The following is a 13923-nucleotide window of genomic DNA, read 5'->3' on the forward strand; positions in this document are numbered from 1 at the left end:
CCTGTGCTCCGCAGCGGGAGAGGCCACAGCAGTGAGAGGCCCGCGGACCGCCAAAAAAAAAAAAAAAAAAAATTCATTTTCAAAAATCATAACCCTGAATTTGCTTTTCCACGTGTTAACTCCTCCCTGCTCCCAGGAGATTCCGATGTGCACCTGCGGGAAGACCAAGGCCTCAGGGTTTACCCACTGCACTGGGTTGGGGAGCTCTGGGCTCAGTCTCTTGGGTGCTACCATTGCTCACACCCGAAGAGAGGCAGTGGAGCCTTAGGGGTGCCCCTCTTCAGGGGGACTCCAGGCAAGTCACTTCACTCCAAACCTGTCTGTAACATGGGAAGAACAATACTAGTTCCTAGTGGTGGTGTGAGGATTAAATGAGTAAATTCCTGTAACACATCCAGAAGAGGGCCTGGCCCTCAGCACTCAGTTAAGTGTTAACTATGTTACATTCTAGGGATGTTTAATCAGAGTCATCACTTGCCTGCCCCCAGGAAAATTCCTGTAGCAAGTGCCTGTGCCTTCACTAGGTCCTGGGAGGTCATTTTGGGGACATGTTACATTACTGCAGCCTCTCAATTGTCAGAATGACCCAGGATTATTGTGGATCCTATGATCTGTGAGAATCCAAACAAATCACAACCTCTGATTGGTTTGGGTCCAACTCAAACAAATTCAAACAAATCACAGCCTCTGATTTGTTTGGGTTTGATTTCAAATATGAAGGACCTCTGTTTTTTTGTATTTGAGGAACTAGCCATCTGGGAAATTTTTTAAGTTAGAGGGGTCACACACCAAAATAAATTCCAGATGGATCTCAGATCTCAGATTTAAACATAAACAATGAAACCATAAATGTACTAAAAAAAAAAAAAAAAGAATCTTAAAGTGGGCAAAACACCTTTATAAGTAGGACACAAAACCCAGAAACCTTAAAAGAAAAGATGAATAAATTCAACTACATAAAATTGCTTATTTTACATGAAAAAAATTATAAACAAAATTAAAAGACAAATAAGGTCAAGGAAAATACACTTTAAAACATATTTCAGAAAAAGGATTAATTTCTTAAAGAACTGGAAATGAATGAGAAAATACCAAAGACCTAGTTTAAAAAATGGGTAAAGAACATGATGAGACAATTCACAGAAAAAAACAAAAATAGCTCTTAGACATATGATAAGATCCTCAACTTCATTAAAAAGAAAACACACAAAACCTGGAGCAGGATATCTATGGCTTTTCATCTGTCATTTTTTTAAAACTGTCAATTATACTTCAATAAAGCTGGAATTTTTTTTTTATTTTAAAGTTTGATAATAGCCTTTTGGAGAAACAGGAAGTCTCACTTTGCTGGTGTGAATTGACAAAATGTATATGGAAGGCAATTTGGCAAAATTTGACCCAGCACTTCCATTTCTAGGAATTCACCCTAAAGATTTCTTTCCACATATGCAAAATGACTTATGTATAAGGGTATCATTGTATAATAAATCCACACCAGTGGGGATAACTAACCAAATGTGGGACCTTGGGCAAAGTTACTTAACCTCTCTGGGCCTTAGTTTCCTCATCGTAAAATGGGGATAATAACGGAAGTTGCCTCAGAGATTGTTGTCAAATATGTACATAAAGTCCCTCGAAGAATTGCCTGGGGTGTAGTAAGTGCTCAGCAAATATTACCGTTCATATCATTATTATAATGTCACCAGTGGAACCCAACGTACAGACTGGCTCTGATGGTAGGAGTGAGGAGTTTGGGAGCCACCCATCATCTTCCTTTAAGGAGGAATCTCAGGGAGGCAAAGTGAGATTGCAACTGTGGCTGAGTAAGTAGAAACCCAGTCTTTGTATTATGGCCTTTGTATTAGAGCAGCCTGGTCAGCAACATAAACAGGAAAAATGGTTTTCCTAGAAGCAAACCTTGACAATGCCCATCCCTGCTCTTGTCCTGGAAGAAAGCATTTTGGCTAAGCAGACTGAACCATTCCTCCTTTCTTGGAAAACCTACCCCAGTGATGGGTGAAAGACTTGCTTACTTAAGGCCAACTAATAATAACAGTAACAGCTAACATTTTGTGGTGTGTTTTCTAAATGCCACACAGAGCTAAGCATTTAACATACAGTAATTCATTATTCCTCATACCACTCTATCTGGTAGGTTTTTATTATTCTTCCCATTTTATAGAAAAGGAAACTGAGGCTGCAACTTGGAGAGATTCACACAGCAGGTAAGTGGCAGAGTCCACATTTGGGCCTGGATCTCTGTTGCATCAGCCTTGCCCAGGTGGGCATTTCATTGTATTTCTCTGTATAAACCACAGGGTAGCATCTTGGCTTGTGTGCATCTGCTTCTTCTATGTATCTGTCAGTATGAATCAGCCCCAAAGGCAGGACCTCTCTGAGCCCAAGAACAAAATTGGGGTTTAGAGCGTAGGAGGCATAGGCCAGGTCATGGGACCCATCTAGCCCATGTGAGACATGCATTTCTGCCCTGATCCCTATTTTCAGACAGAGAAACGGTCTCAAGGTGGCACACCCAGCAATGTCAGAACCAGGTCGCCCTTGCTCCTACTTACTGCATCTCTCCGTGGCACCTCAATGCCTAAGAAGCCCAGGCAAAGGCTGTGCTGGCAGGCAGGGTGAAATGCAGTCCCCCACATGCTCCTACAATGACAAGTGGTCCCTGAGCAGAACCAGAATTCCATTCAAGGCCATGGAGCCCCATTCCCTCACACATATGTGGCCACCAGCTGTTCCCGCTAATTATAATACCTTCCCAATAAAGGAGGGGTCAACACTGGGGAAAGGTGTGCAGTAAGAACGCAGCTTCCTGGAGTCCTCACAATCCCTTTAGCACAAGATAAACTGTTGCCTCTGATTCAATTTCTTCCTCCCTCACCCCCTAAAACAATAAGAAAACATTTCTCATCACTGCATTTGATCCTTCAGGCAGGGAAAAGGAGCTATGCATCTACGCAGGTAATGAGGAGGGAGGGAGAAGGCTGGGGAGGGGCAGTGTCAGGGCAGGCGAGTCCAGGAAAAGACTCAGAGGGGAAGACGGCTCAAAATGAAATTCTTAGGGGGATAGGATGCAGCTTGCTCTACTACGCTCTTAGTGAGTTAATCATTCCTTCACTCAACTAGTATCCATTGACACAGGCCCTGTTGTATGTTGGATAGACAGAGAAGAGAAAGACACAGTCCAGGATTCACTGTGTAATGGGAGGCACTGACCTATAAGCCACTAACTAGATTACAGTATTCCATGAACTCTGATAGGCTTTGAGGGAGCAAGGACAAGGGAAGGCTTCACTCTGGCTACAGGAGGTTTTGCAGTGGATGGGGTATTTGTGCTGCCTCTCAGAAATTCACCAGGCAGGTGACCTGGGGAGGGAAAATGTCATTTTAATAATGGCATTTAGTACTGCAGTGGTCCTTACAGTGAACATGTGTACAGAGCTTTACAGTTTGCAAAGTGCTATTGCACCCATCATCTCATTTAATCTCATGCCATGCCTATGAAGCAGGGATTATCCTATCACACTCATTCTGCAGAGGAGAAAACAGGAGAAATGGCTTGCCTGGGTCTCCATTGTCAGTCAGTAACAGAGCTGGAATTCAAGCTCAGGTTATCTGACTCTAAAACCCATGCTCTTTCGGGACTTCCCTGGTGGTCCAGTGGTTAAGAATCCACCTTCCAATGCAGGGGATGCAGGTTCGATCCCTGGTCGGGGAACTAAGATCACACATGCCACGGGACAACTAAGCCTACACGCTCTTGAGCCCGTGCACCGCAACTACTGAGCCCGCACCTCACAACTAGAGAGACAAGTCTGTGCGCCACAATGAAGAGCCCCACACACTGCAATGAAAGTTCCCGCGTGTTGCAACAAAGATCCCACACGCCGCAACTAAGACCCAACACAGCCAAATAAGTATTTTTAATATTTAAAAATAATAATAATAATAAAACCTGTGCTCTTTCTACAACCCTACTGATGCCAGTTTGCTCCCCAGGAGAAGGATGCTGCAGGGGAGGCAGCAAAAGTAGAGTGGAGTCAAGGTAGGGTTAAGGAGGGCTGTGGACAAATAGCCATGGGCTCCCTGAAACCGGTCAGCTACATCCCCAGGCCAATCCACACACACTGCTAGGTCTGAGCTGAGAGCGCCCCTGCCCTCAGAGTGACATTCTCACTCAGCCAGGCAGCCACTGTGACAGTGGGTATGGTTAGTGTTTTGTAGAAAAGGATGTCTGGTCTGTTGGCTCAGATTTGCTCTTGCCTTGTAATTATGGCTCTCTATATATAAATACATGGAATCAGCTGCTATTTCGAAAATGGACTGAAGGGCAAGGAACAAGGACACAACTTTTTGTAGCACTTACAATGTACCAGGTGCTATGTATGCTAAATTGTCCATCTCATTGGCTCCCCTGAAAACCCCAAGAAGGGAAATACTACAATCCCCATTATATAGATGAGGAAACTTAGTCTCAGAGAAGTGAAGCTACTTGCCCAAGGCCTCTGACCCAACCCCTGAGCCACTCATTCCTTTGTACCATAAATGTCCAGAAAAGGAGCAACCAGGGGTCATCAGGACCCAAGTAGCCTGAGCATCACTCTGCAGCATCCTCCTGAATGTTCCAGGTGTCTGCAGAAAGTCCCTTGTCTTCATTTTAAGACAATCAGTGTCAATAATAATAATTTAGTGCTAACACTGATTCATCAGAGCATGACCCTGGCAGTTGTGACCACAAAGTTAAACCAAACCATGGGAGAGAACCAGAATTCCAAAGGATGCCATTTTAACATCAAGGAAAGTGTGACCCTAAAAAAATAGAAATAATAAAAACAGAACTACAGAATCTCCTCAAGGTCAAAGGTTTCTGGAGCCTGGAGACAGGAGGAGATTTTGATATCTCAGGAGGCCAACAAATGCAAAGTCTGATCACATGTGGAGGTAGCCCAGGAGGGGGTTGCCCACTTCTGCAGTGGACTGAAGAGCTGAGTAATGAAGGGACTCGAAGCCTGCCTGGGTCGTGGAGTGCATGACCACCTTCTTTAATTCATGGAGTCTCTGACACAGCATCTAGACTGGAGCTTAGTGGGTTCCATCAATGCCACTGATAAGAATCCAGTCAGCATTACGGCCAGTAACTATTATACAGCCTGTCGTCTGAAAAGGTGACCCCCAAAACTACTTGGGAATGCATAATTATCTCCTTAGTGCATAAAGATCTTTCAGTCTCAAAGACAGAAATGTTTGAGAAACTCAAACCCACAGGATGAATATTTTTAGATGTTAAAGGGTCTGTACATATTGGTACCATTAAGTATTTGTAATGTTGGAGAATTTGGCCTATTTGAGTAGCAAATCAGTCTTTAATTCCAATCTAAAATGTAATTTAATAATTGAGTTAGATATGTGATTTTTAAGTTGAAAAAAATCATTAAATTCATATACAGTGTTGGAACATTTAAAATAATTTAATATTCTCTTAGATTTGTAAGAATTACTTAAAATTACCTGGGAAGGTTTATCAGTCAGGTAATAAAACATAGTACTTTAAATTTATCAAATAACATTTTACATATTTGAAGGAGTTTGATTGAGTTGGTAATTGAAACAAATATCATCCAAAAGCCCCTTAAAAAGACTGCTAAATTTTGATAGACTTATAAACAGAAAAAGAAAAATTATAAGCTAAATCTTAAAACTTAAGAACTAGATTTTTATGAAATTTATAACTTTAATAGATTAAATATTCCTTTCAAAACCCAAAGTATCTTCTGGATATTTTTCCTGTGCATACATACAAACTGTCTTTGAGGACTGAAAGAAATCTCACATTGATAACAAGTACTTCCTACATGCTCAGAGCTAACGCTTTAAATGAATGATCTCATTTAGTCCTTACAACAGCTCTATAAAGTAGCTACTATTGTTATCTCCATCTCTGGGCACTGAAGGTGGGAGCTAGGATTCTGAACTGGGGCAGTTGGAATTTCAGAGCCATCTGTCTTAATCCCTGTGTCACAAGTTCCTGTGTAAAGAAAGAACCCCCTCTCGGGGCTGGCTTGGAAACACCATTGAACAGCCTGATGGCTGGCCTCTTCTTTCTGCGTCCAATAGTGTTTGAGCCACAGCTCCCATCCTCATCTCTGGACTGAAGCCCGCGTGCCTAGAGCCCGTGCTCCGCAACAAGAGAAGCCGTTGCAATGGGAAGCCCGTGCACCACAACGAAGAGTAGCCCCCTCTCAGCACAACTAGAGAAAGCCCACGTGCAGCTTTCCTTCTCACTGTGTATTCTAAGAACTAGCAGCCTGGGCATCACCTGGGAGCTTGTTAGAAATTCAATGTCTCAGGCCCCACCCCAACCTTTTTGAATAACCTGCATTCACAGGATGTCCCGGTGATGTGGTTGCCCATCAGAGTTTGAGAAGCCTAGATCTACAGTATTACCTTGGATCAGCCTCGCTCTACTTGGCAAAAGAAGTTGCTGCTCCACTCTCCCTTTCCCCAGAAAACCCCTGTCTCCTGAGGGCAAGCACAGTGTTAATAGGAGGGATGCAAAGCCACCTGGCCCAGCCCTTAGCGACTGTGAGGGTCTTCCACCACTCAAAGAAGTTCTGCCACCATCTGCAGAGAAAGGTAAATTTTGTTGAACTGCCCAAGGCCACGCTAATCTTTAATTATGCCGTTAATGTGTGTCTCCCCCCAGGTAGCTGTTATGCCAGCAGTAACTGCAGTGCCCTGGCTTTAAACAGCTTGCAGATTTCCTGACAGTATTAATGGAAGTTTTGCAAATTGATTTGGGGAGATTAGGTGGAGAGAGGCTGGTGTGACTTGATGTGAAGCCCATTCTAAGCAGCTCATATCCTCCTGTCCTTGATCCCTGCCCAGGACAAGGGGAAAGAGTAGGCATCAGGAAACCTGGGTTCCAGGCCTGGCTCTCCCACAGTGGAACTGTGGCCTAGGCCCTGTCACTTCCTGTCTGAACCTCTTCTTTAAAATGAGCAGGTTGGTCTAGTCTAGGTTCACCGATGATTCTCCTGGCTTGAATGGCTCTGATTTCTGAGTCACAGAAGCTTAGAGGGGATGAGCTTCCTTCCCTCCTTCTTTCCCTCGACCATCATTCATACACTCACCTCTTCACTCTGTACAAATGACTGAGGACCATATGAGGCTCTGCTGTAGACACTGGGGACACAGGTATGAATTAGCTGCTTCGGGCGCGCATAGTCACCCTCAGGAAAGCCAAAAGGCAAGTGGTGCTCATCATGGACTGGGTTGGCCTCAGGTTCAGAGTACATTGGCCCTGTCACCTTCATCCCCTGTGCTCCAAGATTCAGAGGAGGGAGGTGACCAGAAGAGGCAGTGAGATGGGGCGGAAAGAGAATTGGCCTTGGTGCCAGGGACCTGGGGTCTGGAACCAGCTCTGGCTCTAAATGCTGTGTGACCTTGGGCAAGTCACTTCCTATTTCTAAAGTTCCCTTCTCGGGACTTCCCTGGTGGCACAGTGGTTAAGAATCCGCCTGCCAGTGCAGGGGACATGGGTTCGATCCCTGGTCCGGGAAGATCCCACATGCCACGGAGCAACTGAGCCTGTGCGCTACAACTACTGAGCCTGAGCTCTAGAGCCTGCGAGCCACAACTACTGAGCCTGCATGCCACAACTACTGAAGCCCGCGCACCTAGAGCCCATGCTCTGCAACAAGAGAGCCCATTGCAATGGGAAGCCCACGCACCGCAACAAAGAGTAGTCCGCACTCACTGCAACTAGAGAAAGACTGCGCGCAGCAATGAAGACCCAAAGCAGCCAATAAATAAATAAATAAATAATAAAATATTTAAAAATAGTTTCCTTCTCTGGAACATGTGGAACCACAGATGATAATTCCTGTTCTGTCTTGCTAGGGGGTGGTTGAAAAGAATGTCATTAGTGAACCCAAATGCCTTTTGTGTGTGGATGGGGGAGAAGGATTATTCAGTTGCCAGGGAGCTGCCCCGCCCATTTCCAAGAAATCCAGCCATGGGGCAGAGTATCCAGGGGGCCAGGCCTTGGCTGAAATCTCTACCAGCCCCTGTCCCCATCTCATGAGTGACTGTGACTGCAAAGCTTTTAAAATACTCCCAGGGAGACACGTAGGGCAGGGACAATGGGAAAATGGAGCGGGGGTAGAGGGAAGCAGAGTCAGAACAAGGATGAAGACCAGGGATCTGCCCTAGTCCCCGTGGGTGGTCCCTAGTGGTGGAACTGGATCCTCAAGTGTATCCCCATCTCTAAACCACCCCACTGCAGAAAGCAAGGACCCATCCCAACTCCAGTATCCCAGTGAGGGGAAGTAACTGACTTGGGGAAGTGGCCCTGGCCCACACTCAGTCGGGACAGTTAGGAGACAACTTGGGCCTCCTGGCTCTCCCCATGCCCAAGTGGTATTCCTCTAAGCTGGGCCTCCCCTGTATCTCTGCCCTTGTCCCTCTAGCTTCCAGCTTCCTTCTTTGCCCCTCACTCCCCCTATGTACCACAGCCTCAGTGTCTTCACCCTCTCTGACAAGCTGGCTAACGCCAAGTGTCTTAAATTCTGCCCAACACCAGGGCCCCTGACTCCAGAGCCTCTGGCACCTAAGGGCTCTCCATGTCCCTAGCCCCTCCATCATCACTGCCATCAGCAGCAAGAAGGGTTTATATGCCTGGGTTTATTCTAAAAATAAGTTTTCAACTAAAGTTGAGAGGTATGAGAGAATGCTGCCTTGGGCAAGCAGCCCCTCTCTGAGGCTTCCTCTGGAACAGATGGTTTGTAGCATTTCTAATTAATGAGAGATGTGCAGATGGGGACACTTAATAGCCTGCAGCAAAATGTAGAGGCTGGGGAGGGGTGGAGCAGAGCTGGCCCTGAGCAGCCTCTGAGCCAGGGGATGCTGTCCAGGCTGGAGAAGGGAGACCTGCCCTTAGTCCTGTCTCTCCATGGCCAGCCTAGCACGCAGCACCCGGGCCAGCCCTGGCCAGCCCTGAGGATGAGAAAGTCTTGCATTGTGGGTTCTATGCTCCGCACCAGCAGGTGGGAAAGGAAGGCATGTGGAAGGGCAAGCTGCTCTGTACAAATCAGATGGGCCTGAAGGGCCTCTGCACACCTTGCTTTAGGATATTTTATGCCTCTCTCATCTGAATGCCCCCTCTCCCCAGATCTACACCTTTAGCAAGGCTTTTAATGGCTCTGAGCCTTAATATTCTCATGGGGAAGATAAGGATTGGAGAATCATAAACCTGCAGGCTTGAAAGGATCATAAAGTCCATACTATTCCACCACCAGGGCCTGAATATCTACCAAATCTCTCCCACCAAGAGGTGGCCTGGTCTCCAAGGCTGAGGCCTCACTTCCTCCAAGAGCCACACAGAAGCCACTTTTCCCTGCAGTCAGCTCTGATAGAAAAGTCTACCTTAGAGTACAGTGGACCTGCCTCCCTGAGTTAAGTATGAGCGTTGTGGAAAATTAAGAAGGAGACAAGGCATATGAAGTTGCTGGGTACAATGATTGTAACTGTCTTTAATTATGGGAAAAGATGATCTAGGGCCAGAAGAGGAGAAAGTAGGGGTCAGCCAAGACAAGGTCCCAGAACAGCATCCCAAGCCTTGCTACGGAAGCCCACCAGGTGATAACTAGCCCCCCACCCTATCCCACCCCAGAGACCCCTGACTCTTGGGCTCAACAAGGGAAAAACGGTCAGAGAAAGTGTGCTTAGGTCAGCATTAACTAGCCATCACTAGATCAACAAAAGCTCCTGGAGCCCCTACTATGTGCCAAGGACTGTTCTAGGCACTGAGGATTCAGCTGAAGACAGAAAGCATCTTCCATTCTGGTGCAGGGGAAGTAAAAAATTAACCAATAAGCATTTTATTTAAATCTCAGGTGGTGAGTAGAAGTCTGAAGAAAAATAAAGCAGACAACACAGAACATGGCAGGAGGCAGGGACTTCTTAAAAAAGGAAGTGTAATACTTAAGTGAGGGAGTAAGCCAGGCAAGGGTCTGGGTGAGGCGTGTTATAGGCTGAGAAAAAGCAAAGTCCCTAAGACAAAAACGAGCTTGACAGGAGGAGCAGCAAGGAGGCCAGTGTGGCTGGAAAGAAGTGAAGGGAGCAGGGAGGGTGAGAGATGAGGCAGGAGAGGGAGGTGGGGTGGTGTGATGTAAGGCCCCTTAGGCCACGGTGATGACTGGTGGGGGCTGGGCACTCAGGTAACCCTCCCAGACAGGAGCCTTCCTCCCATTCCCAACATAGCAGTCCCCCCAGCCCCGCCACCGCCAGCTCCCAAGTTCACACTCTGCTGCTGCTTAGGGTTCTGAGAGGACAAGGAGGTGGCAAACTCTTTGTCATCCACTGGGGCATTGCCAGAGAGAAGCGGGATGGTGAGGGAGGGCTGACTGGACAGCTACAAGGACTGAGGAAGAGGTGCTTCATCATTCAGGAGAGACAGAGGATGTGAATTTCAGTGGGGAAGGAAAAAAAACATAAAATGTAGACAAAGTAGGCAGAGAGAAAGAGAATGCCACATAATAACAGTAGCTAACGCCATGTGCCAGGAATATGATGTAAGGTGCCAAGTGCCACTGTGTTCTTAATAAAGTTCTTCATAAAGTCTTTTCACCTTCCAAACAACCCTATTAGGTATTATTTTATGATTCCCATTTTAGAGACGAGGAAACTGAGGCACAGAGCAGTTAAGTAATTTATTGAGAGTCAACCAGTCAAGTGACAGAGCTCAGAGTTAACCCAGGCATGCTGGCTTCAGAGTCCATGCTCATAGCTACGTAGGATGAACCAGACAGGAACTGGACAAAGGTGGCTTGAAGAGAAGCAGGCTGAGCAAGGGGGAGGGAACCTCAAGGGACAAATTTTGCCTCCCATACTACTTTTTCCCCATAAAATTCAATGCTATCCATTCAGTACTTGGGAAGTTTACAAAGTGCTTTCCTATTTGATCCAAAATGACTGTGAAGTAGGTTCTATCATCATCCCCAATTTATAGATAAGGACACTAAGATTCAAGAGGTTAAGTAACCTTACTAGGAAGTGGTAAAGACAAAATTCAAATACAAGGTTTGCCTGACTCCAAATCCCACGCTCTTTCATTCATCCAAAAAGCACTTACGAGCATTATAAGGCACTGAACCAAGTATTCAGACATGGGAAAGACGCTGCCCTTGGAAGGATCCCTTGGTTATTGACCCTGTCTCCTATGCTCTATACTCAGCCCCATAAAGAACAATTAATCTTACTCCTGGCTAAAGCACTTGAGAGCCAGGGGGAGGGAGGGAAAGAACACTCATGAGCTCCTGCTCTGTGCTTGGTATTTTCAGCGATTACATCACTGAGCCCCTCCATCAGCTCAGCAGGGTAAGATGTGGCTGGGACCACTTTGCCTGTCCAGCGTCATGCTTTACCTACCAGCATGAGAACCCTGGTCTTATCTAGAGTGACGATGTGCCTAACTAAATACTACATTTTAAAGCCTCTATTGCAACTAGGTGTAGCCAAAAGACTAAGCCGTGGCTAACAAAATATAGAGGAAATCACTGTGTGGGACTTCTGAAAAGTCTCCTTAAAACAAAGACAGACTCCTGAGATGGGCCCTTTGGACCCTTTCTCCTTTTCTCCTGTTTCCTGCCCGGAACTTGGTTATGATGGGTGAAGTTCCAACAGACATCATGGATCATAAAGGCAACTTTAAGAATGGAAATCATGCATGCACAATAGTGGAACAAAAAAGATTAGAGTCCTGGATCCCAGATGATACTGAGGAACCACTATATAAGCCCTGATCTCCCTGCTTCTGAGAAATAAACTTCTATATTGCTTAAGTTACTTATCTCAGTTGCTGGAAGTCAAGAGCATGTCTTTGTAACAGATACAGTAGTTACTACCATCATCCCATTTGGAAACCGAGGTTGGCAGTTTGCCCCAAATCCCACAGCTAGGCAAGGGAAAGAAGCAAGTTTCAAACTTGAATTTGCCTGGTTCCAAAAGCCATACTCCCATCCCTTTGGTGAGAGCCTTGTTCACTCTGAGTAATTCATGAGAAGGCACGGGCATGGCAGTAGAGTATTAAACACCCAACAACCTCTACATCCCCTGCTCTGGCCTTAAGGATGCACATCAGAGCACACTGTCTTCCTCCCTACCTATGCACTCTAGTAGATCAATTAACTATATACCAGACAGCAGGCACATCTTTTACTTCCCATCTAACATCTCCTCTGCCTCCAAGACCCAAGTTGCCAGGCCTTTTCAGGACTCCTGGAAGAAAGTCCCCTAAGCTCACCCTTGTGCAAACTTGACAATGTGCTCTACTCTAAGTACAACTTGTGTATATTAATTCCTTAGAATTTCCTAGATACCAGATAATGTTGTCTGTGAATAAACATAGTTCTACTTCTTCCTTTCCAATCTGGATGCCTTTTATTTCCTTTTCTTGTCTACATGCACTAGCTAAACCTCTAGTACTATGTTGAATCAAAGAGGTGAAACTGGACATCCTTGTTTTGCTTTGTTCCTGATCTCAGGTGGAAAGCATTCAGGCTTTCAGTATTAAGTATGTTGTTTCCTGTGGGTTTTTTTATAGATATCCTTTATCAGGTTAAGGAGGTTTCCTTCTGCTCTAGGTTTACTGAATTGTATTGTGAATTTTGCAAATGATTTTTCGTGTGCATAATGAGATGGCTGTGTGGGTTTTGTCCTTACATTAACTGATTTGGGGATATTAAAACAACCTTTCATTCCTGGGATAAATCCCACTTGGTCATGGTGTATAATCTTTTTTATATGATGTTGGATTTAGCTTGCTAATATTTTATTGAGGATTTTTGCTCAGATATGGCTCTGTAGTTTTCTTGGATATCAGGAATATTGTTGTGTTGGAGGTCACCAAGAGCATCCCCAGGTTTGATGATTCACTAGGAAAACTCAAAGGACTCAGCATAGTCACACTCATGGCTATAATTTATTACAGAAAGAGGATACAAAGCAAAATCAGCAAAGTAAAAGGTGCATAGGATTATGTCCAGAAGAAGCCAAGGGCAAGTTTTCAAGGACCCTCTCAGTGGAGTCACACCGGAAGCTCTTAATTCCCCCAGCAAGAAATTGTGACAACATGTGTGAAATGTTGCCAACCAGGGAAGCTCATTAGGGACTCAGTACCCAGGGTTTTTCTTAGAGACTGGTCACACGGGCACCCTGTGCTTGACATGTACCCAAATTCCAGACTCCCAAAGGAAAGCAAATGTTCAGCATAAGCCGTATTGTTGACAGTTTAGGCACAGTGAGCCACTCTTTGATGTTAGGGCAGTGGAAATACTCCTGAAATCCGAGTTACCAAATGCCAACCAAGGACCAACTGCGGAAGCAGGCCTTTCAAAGGACAGGAGTCAGACCTGCCGTATTAACCCTTTTTTGCACACTTGCGTTTAAAACAAAAACCCTGGGGCTTCCCTGGTGGAGCAGTGGTTGAGAATCTGCCTGCTAATGCAGGGGACACAGGTTCGAGCCCTGGTCTGGGAGGATCCCACATGCCGCGGAGCAACTAGGCCCGTGAGCCACAACTACTGAGCCTGCGCGCCTGGAGCCTGTGCTCCGCAACAAGAGAGGCCGCGATAGTGAGAGGCCCACGCACCACGACGAAGAGTGGCCCCCGCTTGCCACAACTAGAGAAAGCCCTCGCACAGAAACGAAGACCTAACACAGCAAAAATAAATTACTAAACTCCTATCCCCAACATCTTTAAATAAATAAATAAGAATATATTTTTTTAAACCCAGAAAGCAGGTATTGCTTAATACAAAGGAATTCAATGCTAATGTTGGCATTTTCGCCACAGGAGGTAGGGAGGATTGAGTATCAGGATGTTCTTGGTGCCTTGAAACCACACTCTTT

Source organism: Lipotes vexillifer, unplaced genomic scaffold (assembly GCF_000442215.2).
Source record: "Lipotes vexillifer unplaced genomic scaffold, Lipotes_vexillifer_v1.1 scaffold572, whole genome shotgun sequence".
NCBI classification, from domain to species: domain Eukaryota; kingdom Metazoa; phylum Chordata; class Mammalia; order Artiodactyla; family Lipotidae; genus Lipotes; species Lipotes vexillifer.